Source organism: Rattus rattus, chromosome 11 (genome assembly GCF_011064425.1).
Source record: "Rattus rattus isolate New Zealand chromosome 11, Rrattus_CSIRO_v1, whole genome shotgun sequence".
In the NCBI taxonomy this organism is placed as follows: domain Eukaryota; kingdom Metazoa; phylum Chordata; class Mammalia; order Rodentia; family Muridae; genus Rattus; species Rattus rattus.
In genome coordinates, this window is record NC_046164.1 from 4,753,912 (window position 1) to 4,765,559 (window position 11,648).

Genomic DNA, 11,648 nt, shown 5'->3' on the forward strand with positions numbered 1-11,648 from the left:
CAACAGATGCCCCAACATACAAAAAGACACGTGCTCACTATGTTCATCGCAGCCTTTATTTATAATAGCCAGAAGCTGAAAGAACCCAGATGCCCTTCAACAGAGGAATGGATACAGAAAAAATGTGGTACATCTACACAATGGAATATTACTCAGCTATCAAAAACAACGACTTTTATGAAATTGTAGGGCAAATGGTTGGACCTGGAAAATATCATCCTGAGTGAGCTAACCCAATCACAGAAAGACATACATGGTATGCACTCACTGAGAAGTGGCTATTAGCCCAAATGCTTGAATTACCCTAGATGCCTAGAACAAATGAAACTCAAGACGGATGATCAAAATGTGAAGGTTCACTCCTTCTTTAAAAGGGGAACAAGAATACCCTTGGCAGGAAGAGAGAGGCAAAGATTAAAACAGAGACTGAAGGAACACCCATTCAGAGCCTGCCCCACATGTGGCCCATACATAGAGCCACCCAATTAGACAAGATGGATGAAGCAAAGAAGTGCAGACCGACAGGAGCCGGATGTAGATCGATCCTGAGAGACACAGCCAGAATACAGCAAATACAGAGGTAATGCCAGCAGCAAACCACTGAACTGGAGAACGGGACCCCCGTTGAAGGAATCAGAGAAAGAACTGGAAGAGCTTGAAGGGGCTTGAGACCCCATATGTACAACAATGCCAAACAACCAGAGCTTCCAGGGACTAAGCCACTACCTAAAGACTATAAATGGACTGACCCTGGACTCTGACCTCATAGGTAGCAATGAATATCCTAGTAAGAGCACCAGTGGAAGGGGAAGCCCTGGGTCCTGCTAAGACTGAACCCCCAGTGAACTAGACTGTCGGGGGGAGGGCGCAATGGGGAGGTGGGGAGGGGAACACCCATAAGGAAGGGGCGAGGAAGGGGATGTTTGCCGAAACCGGGGAAAGGAATAACACTGAAATGTACATAAGAAATACTCAAGTTAATAAAAAAAAAAAAAAAAAAAAAAGAAGAAAGAAAGAGAAATTATTCTTCCTCCTTAGCTTCCTTCCATTCTTTGCTTCCCAAAACAATTCAGCCCTAACTGTGTTTGGATGAACTCAAACACCTAGACATCCTCACCGCAGGAGAGTGGTGGCTCTGACCATCCACAGCTGTGGAGGCCAGCTTAGCCAGGAAGAACTGAAGTCCATACCACCACCATCACGGCCTAGGGAGTCAGGCAGGAACGAGAGAGGAAGGCGACCTCATGGTGGGGCAGCCAAGCAGGATGGTCAGATATAAAAGTGTCAGGAGAGTATCCACCCCCTGGGAGCGCTTGGTGGGCTTAGAAATCAGCAATACATAGAGAATTAAACAAAGAGTATCCTGAAAGTCTTAAAAGTCCTATAAACTCGTAAAAAAAATTAGCTAAAATGTTTAAGGACCCATTTGTTTGTGTGTTTACTCACTGATTTATTTTGTGATGCCAGGAAGCAAAGTTGAGCCTTGCACACACAGACTACTAACTTACAGAACACACACAGACTACTGACTTACAGAAACATACAGACTACTGACTTACAGAACACACAGACTACTGACTTACAGAACACACACACACTACTGACTTACAGAACACACACACACTACTGACTTACAGAACACACACAGACTACTGACTTACAGAACACACAGACTACTGACTTACAGAACACACAGACTACTGACTTACAGAACACACACACAACAGACTTATACAACACACACACACTACTGACTCACAGAACACACACACACTACTGTCTTACAGAACACACACAGACTACTGACTTACAGAACACACAGACTACTGACTTACAGAACACACACACACTACTGACTTACAGAACACACACACACTACTGACTTACAGAACACACACACACTACTGACTTACAGAACACACACAGACTACTGACTTACAGAACACACAGACTACTGACTTACAGAACACACACAGACTACTGACTTACAGAACACACACACACTACTGACTTACAGAACACACACAGACTACTGACTTACACAACACACACAGACTACTGACTTACACAACACACACAGACTACTGACTTACACAACACACACAGACGACTAACTCACAGACATTGTCTTTCCTGTGGTGACAATCTTTTTTGTCACATATTTAAATCTTACAATTTTCTTCATGTAACTCCTGGGCTTTCCTTCCAAAACATGTTTCTAAGTATTGTGTGGATTTTCCCATTTATAAAAATGCTATGTTCCTTAACTCATTGCTCATTACCCTTCTTTCTTTTTTTTAAGAATTATTTATTTATTTATTTATTTATTTATTTATTTATTTCATGTATATATGAGTACGCTGCTGTCCTTCACACACCAGCTGAGGGCATCGGATCTCATTACAGATGGTTGTGAGCCACCATGTGGTTGCTGGGAATTGAACTCATGACCTTTGGAAGAGCAGCCAGTGCTCTTAACCATTGAGCCATCTCTCCAGCCCGCTCATTACCCTTCTTTAAAAGTTATTTTTTAGTTGGGGTTCAGATTGCAGCCCAGGGTGGCCTTGAATTATAGCCATCCCCCTGCTTCGATGTCCTGAATCCTAGAATTTATAAATGAATCTTGTATCAGTTACTTAACCAAGCCTTCTCATTAATTTTTGGTGTTTTTATGTACTAATGTCTTATATTTCCTAAATATAAAATCCTATCATCACTTTATGTTGTTGTTTTCTTGCTTTTCCACCACAAATGTCAATTACTGCAATTTTAAGATTTAATTTACTTTAAATAATGTGCATGCATTCTATTTGCTTGAGTGATGGTGCCTACAGAAGCCAGAGGTACCAGAATCTCTTGCAGCTAGAATTATGGCTGTAAGCCTCCAGATGTGACTGCTGAGAGCTTAACTCAGGTCCTCGAGTGGAGCAGGAAGCACTCTTAGCAACTAAGCCACTTTTCCAGCCCCCCTTTTTATTGTTTTTATGGTCTCCGTAGCACCTGGAATTTCCAATAAATAGTAAATGAATACATATATTAAATAAATACATAAATTAAATACAATAAACAGTAAATTATCTTTTAGTAGTTCTCCATGATTAGTAGAAAATATTTCACAGTTTAATTTTTGAGTAATATTTGCTGTCAAGGGTTGATGAATGGTTGGCAGTATGCTTTTAATCTTGTAATGGAATAAGAAACAGCAAGCCATATAAGCAGGGAAGTGTCAATCGTCGGGTCCCAAATGAATGAATTTGCCCTTCAGTTCAGACAGTACATAGTGCCCTGTCAGCCAAGCAATGGAGACGGTGTTTTCTATCAAAGGATCTACAGGTATCTTAGGAACACTTTATAATACAGAGGAATTCTCTTGTTGCAGAAGACAAGTTTGCCTGGGTAGTTAGTTGAAGCAATTTAGAATGTATTCTATTAAATAGATTCCAAGTATTTATATTCATTGTACAGATAAGAACTGTAGCCCATTCCAGTGGCAGGTATCATAAAAGAAGTAACTTACAAACAATAGGAATATGTTGAACACAACCTTAGATGTTTAGAAGTCAACTTAGGGGGCTGACATTTGACCTAGGAAGGACATACTTCCAGATTCACAGACAGCCCAAAATTTTGCTGTGTCTTCTCATGCAGAAGGTGTTTGGGAGCTCTTTGGGGTCTCTTCTGTAGGGCAATAATACTGTTTGAGTACTGCTCTCATGGTTATCTAGCTACCCCAAAGCCATTGCTTCCCAATGTTATCACCTTGGGCATTAGGAGTCCAATGTGTGAATTTAGTAGAATATAAATATTAAGGCTATAGAGATAGTTCAATGGTTAAGATCACTGGATGCTCTTCCAATAAATCTGAGTTCAATTCCCAGCAACCACAGCTCACAACTGTCTATAACTTCAGTTCCAGGGGATCTAGCACCCTTACACACATATGAGCAGACAGAACAGCAATGTGCATAAAATAAAATTAAGTAAAATCATTAAAAAATAAAATTGGAGAAGACTAATTTTTTAAAAAAGAATATATTCAATTATCACAATAAAAATGAAAATTTAATGTAATAGTACAAAAAATTGTTGTCAGCAAAAATGAACAATAAGGAATTCTGTTCTACTCCTACTCTATTTATGTTTGAATTGGGAACCAATGTTAAGTTTTATCAAATACTCTTCTATGCCTATTCAAATGCTATGACTTTCTAATATCATAAAGTATATTTATGGATTTCTTGGTACTAGATCATTTTCATGTGTCTACAATAAAAAATATGATAAGGTATTACTATTGGCTTGGTGAAAATTTTTTATATTTTATGTTACTATATTTTCTATATTATTTCTATATTTTTACTAATACTTTTTTCTCCTGTATTAACAAATAAAGCTTGCCTAAGATTTGTCTCTTCCTCAATATCTAGATAACAATAGAATTGCCATTGTACGCTCGGACAAACCAGGTTCAGGACATTCCTGAATCTATAGGGTGTTCTATAGATCCCCAATGGCAGACCCCAGGGGGTCCTCCTGCTTGGTGTCTCCCTCTTCCATGCATCCTCTGCTACCTGCTGGAGAAAGGGATTTGCTATTCTCTCTGAGCCAACACTACTGTAGATGTCCTCACAACTGTACCGTGTTGCTTGGAAATGTTTCTGTGAGTGGCCAGCCCAGAAGTGAACTTCTGCACAGTCTTTCTTCCCATGGATGCTGCTCCTGGGCTCTCTCGGGGACCCCACCCTTCCTCCCCCATGCTTATCACTGTGAGATGTTTTGTCTGTTTTGCTTTGTTGATTATAGTGTTTCACTATTTATCCCAGGATACCCTGGAACTTCTAATCATCCTGCCTCAGTCTCCTGAGTGCCGGGGTTACGGGCCAACACATTCTCTTATTCTTTATTTAGTTACTTACTTTATATCTCAATCGAAGCTTCCCCTCCCTCCTCTTCCCCAAGTTGCTCCCTCTCACCTCACTTCCCCCATCCTCCCCTCCCTTTCTTCTCAGAGGAGAGGCCACCTCTCATGGATATCAACCAGCCTTGCCTTATCAAGTTGCAGTAGGACTAGGCACACCTTCTTTTGAGTCTCAACAATGCGACCCAGTTAGGGAATTCAAAGGCAGGCAACGGAGTCAGAGACAGCCTATGCTCCACTTGTTAGGGATCCCACAAGTTGTACATGTTACATATGTGTACATATGTACGTGTGTTCTTTGGTTGATGGTCAGTGTCTGTGGACCCCTTTGGGCCCAGGTTAATCGATTCTGTAGGTTTCCTTGTGATATCCTTGACCCCTTTGGCTCCTGCAATTCTTCCTCCCTGTCTTCCACAAGATTCCCTGAACTCTGCCTGATGTGGGTCTCAGCTTCGGTTTCCATCAGATGCTGGGTGAGGCCTAGATATGCCAGGTTCCTGTCTGCAAGTATGACAGAACGTCATTAGTGCTGTCAGGGGTGGGTTCTCTCTCACGGCCTGGGTCTCACGTTGGGGCAGGCATCGGATGGCCGGTCTCTCAATTTCCGCTCTATCTTTACCCCTGCACATCTTGGGGGCAGGACAAATTGTGGGTTGAAGGTTTTGTGGCCGGGTTGGTGTCCTCATCCCCCCATTGGACATCTTGCGTGGTTACAGGAGACGGCCACGTCAGGTTCCATATCTCCTATGCTAGGAGTCTTAGCCAGGGCCAGCTTCATAGGTTCTGGGAAATTTCTCTTGTTCTAGGCTTCAAGTTCATCTCAGAGATGCACACAACCCACCACCACCACCACCACCACCACCACCACCACCACCACCACCACCACCATCACCACCACCATCACCATCACCACCATCACCATCACCACCATCACCACCACCACCATTACCACCATCACCACCACCATTACCACCACCACCATCACCACCACCACCATCACCACCACCATCACCACCACCACCATTACCACCACCACCACCATTACCACCACCACCACCACCACCACCACCATCACCACCATCACCACCATCACCACCACCACCATCACCACCACCATCACCACCACCACCACCACCACCACCACCATCACCACCACCACCACACCACCATCACCACCATCACCACCACCACACCACCACCACCACCACCACCACCACCACCACCACCACCCCACCACCACCACCACCACCACCACCATCACCACCACCACACCACCATCACCACCACCACCACCATCACCACCACCACCCCCAATCCTAGTTCTCTCTCCTATTAGATTTAGTATACCTAGTTTTATGTTGAGGTCCTTGATCCACTTGGACTTGAGTTTGTGTCTGGTAATAAATACGGATCTATTTGCTTTCCTGTACAGACAGGCATCCAGTTAGACCAGCACCACTTGTTGAAGATGATTCCTTTTTTCCATTGTACGGTTTTGACATTTTTGTCAAAAATCAAGCATCTTTAGGTACGTGGGTTTGTTTCTGCTTCTTTGATTTGATTCCATTGATCAACCTGTCTGTTTTTATGCGAATAATGTGCGGTTTTTATTACTCTCTCTGTAGTACAGCTTGAGACTAGGGATGGTGATACCTCCAGAAGTTCTTTTATTGTAGAGTATTGTCTTAGCTATCCTGAGTTGTTTTACTTTTCCATATGAAGTTGAGTATTGTGGTCTATTTTGAATGATGGTTCTTAAATGTTTTGACCTCCCTTCTGTCCCATCATCCATCAGAGGTAGTGGGAAAGAAATGATATAGAGGAAATGCACTCGTTAAGAAATCATTCTTTGGAGAAAATCTTATCTATGTTGTCAGGAAATCAGCAGCTCAGCCCACAGGAGTCAGCAGGGGCAGCTCGATCCATTTGCAAACACTCAATGCATACATCAGCAGTACGGTTTGGTAGAGGCAGGATAGCGACACGAGTTAGCAGCGGTGGCACCATCTAGCAGAGACAGCCAGGCTTCAGCCTTGGTACAAGTCAGCAGAAGGGACCAGGGCCAACAGGAACACCAGGAAAAGTTCTCTGCTGTGCCTCTCTCAGTGAAGTGAAAATCGGAGAAGACGCAAGACCAACAGGCGTTGTACAGCTATGTAAGCAAGCCAAGCTCAAGCCCTCAGTGTCCATGGAGTCCTTTTAACACTCCCTCCAAACATCACATGTCTTCCATGAGTCTGGCCTCAGCATGTGTCTGCCTTCAGCACACGAGTCTGTCTCAGCTGACACCCCTCTGCCAATCAGCCCAAGCAACAAGAAATCAACAATATTACCAGAAGACTTTTGGGGTTTCCTCTATGGAGTCCTGACAACTGTAACTCAACTACACAATGTAAAGTGGGACAATTTATGTGTGTCACTAGCAAAGAATCCTTCATCACGTGTCTTTTATGTGTTTGTTTTAGTAGAACATCCTCTTTCCTGTATCTGAGTCAGCAAAATGTCCCTTCGGGACTCTGCCTTAGCCTTTCACTTGTGTCTACTTCAGTAAAACACTTCTTTACATGTTTGCCCAAACAAAACACTCTCTAACACAGCTGGCTTTCCAAAAAACGCTTAAATTTCTACTTCAATTGTTCTTGTGAGACTTTTTTTTAAAGATTTATTTTTATTTTATGTGTATGAGACTTGTGTGTGTGTGTGTGTGTGTGTGTGTGTGTGTGTGTGTGTGTGTGTATGCACGAACTGTTTACAGTGCTCACAAAAGTAAGGAGAAGCCACTGGATCCCCTAGAACTAGGGTTACAGATGGCTGTGAACTGCCATGTGAGAGCTGGGTCATCTGCAAGGGCAGCCAATACTCTTAACCTCTGAGCCATTGCTCCAGCACAGAAAGATAAATATGACTCGAAACCCACTCATTATAGCATTCAACTTTATTATTTTTCTTGTGTTGTGACTGTTTTTCTTAAAATGAGCTTCGAGATCTTTTGACAACCTATTTTCCTTAGTGCTAATAAAAATACTTAAAGCTATACATCTTTCTTTGGGCATGAATAGCTTTTTCAAAGTACATCGTCTCTTGGTGTAAAATACTCTTTTATTGCTTCCTACAGACTATCTAGGCATATATACCATGTGCTATATAAAGAAATTTCGCCGTCCTATCCTTCTCTATTCTTACTGAATTTTAATTCTAGAATGTGACCGGCAGCATCTCTGCCATTTAAAAGCTTAAGCTTTTCTCTGAGGTTGAGAACATTGAGTTTTATAAATTATCCAAATGTAAATGAAAAAGAATGCTTTTGGTTCCAAATGTGAATTTTTGAATCGCACTGACAGTATTTAAAGTAGCATTCGGCTCTTCTGGTGCTCAATTTGCCTGCTAAATCTTTTCAGTTACACAAGAAAGACATTGACGTCTCCCACTGCTATATATCCTGATCAGTCAAATCTCCCTTGGTTGGAGGAGGAATCACAATTTTCAACAGTGGCTGGAGATGACCAATCAAGACCTGAAGAGAGGTCAATTGCTCCATCATCTGGGAAAAGAGCATACGTGTTGAGGGACTACAGACTGTCCAGAATGTTCTAGAAACCAGGAAGAGGCCAAGGTAGATAGGAGGATTGAGAGAGAAGAGTGGGTTGACTAATGTAGCCAAGGCATGTGAGACCTGCTAGTGAGGCAGTGAGGACTTCAGCTTTAACTCTTAGCTGTGACCCATGTGCCCAGTGAGAATTTCTGAACCCTTTATCCTGTGGGGAAGGGGGTCTCTTGGAGCTCATCTCTTTTGACTTAAGGTAAATATGCAAATGTCCTGCCACTCCCCTTTGCGTGAAGCTGGGACGTAAAATACTGCTGTCTCCTCAAACTTCCTCCAATCTGGATCCTTTCAATCTTCAACGTAAATAAATGAGTTTGCAAACCATTGACCTGGGAAGGCCTGATCAACCCCTGAGAGTTTGGTAGCTACATTGCTTCATCCTAAACTTTTATTGTAATACCTGTAATGGTTAACTGTGGTTGCCAACTTAGTAAGACCGGAGATGCCTACAAGGTTCACCAACTGCAGATGTCTACCTATGGGGCCATTTCAAATGACAACTAGCACCTGAGGTGTAGGGACAGCATCTGAGGGGAAGAGCCACCTTAAACATGAACAGTGCTTACTGTTCCAAAGCCTAGGGACCCAGATGGAACAAAGGCAGAAGAGGAAGTTTGCATGCCTGGTCTGAGTCGGCCTCTCTCTGTTTCCTGGATGCCATGAGGTAGGCAGTGCTCCTGGGCCATGCCCTTCCGCCATGATGTTTCTGCTTAGCCAATAGGCCCAAAAGCGATGGAACCAGCTGTCTAGGGGCAGAAATCTTTAAACAAGGAGCACAATAAACCTCTCCTCCTTTTACATTATTACTTTCTGATATGTGTCACAGCAATGGAGACCCAACGTAATAGCCTGTAAAAAAAAAAAAAAAAAAAAAACAAAACCAAGTTTAGGGCTTGAAACATGGCATCGAACACAAACTCCTTGCAGTGTATCAATCCATGGTCGTGGAGCTTTAGTGATATCTTCAAATTAATGAGTGCTTGCCATGAACTTTGTGAATAATCAGCATTAGTTATCATGTTTGATCATTAGTATGAATTTTGGGAAGAAGAGAGAGAAGCAGACTAGGAGGTTATTGTAATTATCCCGTTCTATTCACGAGGAAAACGAGTCTTCCCTATCAAGCCTCAGCTGGTGCCAAAGCTATATCTTGAACCCAAGTCCATAAGTCCTCCAAATTAGTTTTCCCCTGGTTACTACTATTTAAATAAGAACATATCACCACTACATGAGACGGTAAGTCACCATGGCTCTGTTTATATGTGGCCAGCTTTCTTATAAACGTAACTACCTTCCCAAGTTCTCATAGGTTGAAGTATTGCTGGTCTGATAAAACTAAGAGTGACCTGAGCCTATCAATAGTCTATGCAAAATTGTTATCAGGATGTAAATGGAAGGAAGGGAGAGAAGGAGGGAGGGAGGGAGGGAGGGAGAGAAGGAGGGAGGGAAGGAGGGAGGGAAGGAGGGAGAGAGGGAGGCTGGCTAAAGCAAGGAAGATGAGCCGTATTTTTCTGGAAGGAGGTTTATAGTCAGACAGAGCTTCTTGGCAGTTTTCTCTTCTGTCCGCATGGATAATGATTCTCCCCAAGGGTTTGACAGACTCCCATGACTCTCAGGAAAGTTACAGAAGAACTCTTGGCAACATCTATTTCTTCAATTCTGTATCTCCTGTTACGTGGAGTGTTTAACTGTGCCCTGAGACACAGAGCCCTCCAAACTTTGCCAGCTCCACCTGAGGCGTAAACACTGCTCTCCTGGAGCAGCCTGTGCGTCGCTACTGTGCCCTGGTCAGGTGAGTGGTGTGACAAAGGGAGTTTTTCTCTACTACTCCACACTGGCAACATGGCCTCTGCTTCACCACGACACAGCTGTTCTAGTGTCCCACCCTGGGCCATAGCACCCTCTAACTTTGTACGTCTATCTTGCTTCTCTGCAGCCCACCTTCCAGACAATCAATAGAGGAAGTCAAACACCTTGCTTTAAATTTTCCTTGGTTTCCCAATTGAACAAGAACAGTATCTTCACTTCTCAATACAACATTCAAAGACTGCATGAACCGATCACCCTTTAAATTCTGCAAACGCATCTTACCTGCTGGTACCCAGGCCCAGGTTCCCAAGCTCTCCCTCTCCTTTGTCCCTTGAGATACCAAACTGGTCTCCGGCCCTACATTTGCTGCTAAGTGTGGCTGGAGTTCTCCGCCTCAACTAGACCACCACACTCCAGCTCTGCCTGCTTCTCTCACTTCCCAGTCCCCTCTCCAGTGTGGTGACTCAGAGAGGCACTGTGCAACCAACCTGGCTAGAGCTGCCCGTCCACCCCAGATACTTCCTCGTAATACTTTAACATCCCCAATACTACCCCCCATTACCTCCTTCCCACTTTGAATGGCTTTCTTTTCCCCTAGAATATAAGCTCTTGTGGGTAGGACTCCTATCCATCAAGGTGCCTGTATCCTACCATCTCCTGAATGCTGGCACAGTGGCTGCCCACAGGAAGCACTCGATAAGTATATAATCGCCATTCCCTTCTGGATGAGGTCCAGCCTTCTCATGCACTCAGGAGGGCCATCTGGGGTTGGCAGGACCTTTGGGTTCAGCTCCTGCTTCTTAACCTCTCCCAGGATGCAACTGGGAAGACGTGTGAGGTGATGCTGATGATAAAAACCTCCAAAGAATCAACCCGTCCCCCAAAAAAAGTGGTTTATACCAAACATAATCCAAGTACCAAGGAGGGAGGTAAGAGAAAAGGGAGGGAGGGAGAGAGGGAGGGAGGGAGGGACGGAGGGAGGGAGGGACGGAGGGAGGGACGGAGGGAGGGAGGGACGGAGGGAGGGAGGGAAGGGAAATGCCCTCGGAGGTGCCAGGCTTGCATGTGTCAGGAAGATAAAGAACATCAGAACTAAGTGCATTTCTCATGGTGGGGAATTCGTTGGCTTCCTCCCCCACCCCCTTTTGGAGTCTCCCAAACCTTAAGTATAATGTTCCTGAGGTGACAGGAAATCAATAAATGCTTACTTAGCACATGAATGGAAGAGCTCAGTGTTTACTAGGGAGAAAGGAATTGAGAGAAGGGTAGTGCAAGTCAAGATAAACGGCTGGTGCCTACCCGTAGGAAGTCAAGAAT